This window comes from Gavialis gangeticus, unplaced genomic scaffold (assembly GCF_001723915.1).
Source record: "Gavialis gangeticus isolate Ggan-Ray unplaced genomic scaffold, GavGan_comp1, whole genome shotgun sequence".
NCBI lineage: Eukaryota > Metazoa > Chordata > Crocodylia > Gavialidae > Gavialis > Gavialis gangeticus.
The window spans coordinates 18,400,840-18,401,681 of NW_017729015.1; positions in this window are offsets into that span (position 1 = coordinate 18,400,840).

An 842-nucleotide genomic window follows, 5' to 3' on the forward strand; every position below is an offset into this window, starting at 1 on the left:
GGGCTGAGGCTGGGACAGAAGAGGACGAAGCGGGTAGCTTTGAAGGTGGGATGAAATCTCGCATTGTGGGATGTGAAGTCGGGCATTTGGGAACCAACAAATTCTGTCGTAAACTTAAATGCTGGAGGCTGCAAGTGAGAGACGAACGGTGGAGAACAAAGCGCCTGGCGGCCTGTGGGATGAGGAGGAAGGGCACGGTTAATAAAAGGAAGTGTCATCCTGCCCCTTTACGACTCGATAGGGCAGCTGCCCCGGGAAGCGTGCGCCCAGCCCCGTCCCCGCGCTTCAGAAGGGGAAGAGAAGTAGCGTTCATGGGGGATGCAGCGGGGAATGGGGCACCCCTTGGGGTAATCCGGAGCAATGGCCACACGTCGACGGAGAAGACTGAGGATGGACGGTGCGGAGAGCTGCGGGGCCAGGGCTGCCAGGATCTGGACCGGGCGTCCGAGCCCGACCCGGGTCTTCCAGAGGAGGCTGGCCGAGCGCTCGGTGCTGCCCCGGGCAGGGCCGGACTCGGCGGCCCACTGAGGTCCCTTCTGAGCCCAACGTCTACGGGGCCGGGCCAGGGAGGGCGCCGGGCCGAGGCTGAAGGCGCTCTGCTCGGCGCGGAAGACAGGCTGGAGGAGGGACGTGAGGAGGGTTTAGAAAATACTACGCGGCGGAGATAAAGTCGCCGGGGGTTTGTTACCTCAGGAAAGGATGCGGCCTTTGCGGGGAGCGCGGCGGAGGGCCGCGGCGGGTGCGCAGGAGTCTGCCGCAGAGAGGCCCGAGACCGGGAGCGGGGCGGGCGCCGCGGGGCTCGGCGAGGAGGACAGCCCCGGCCGTGGGGAGGTGCCGGAGGC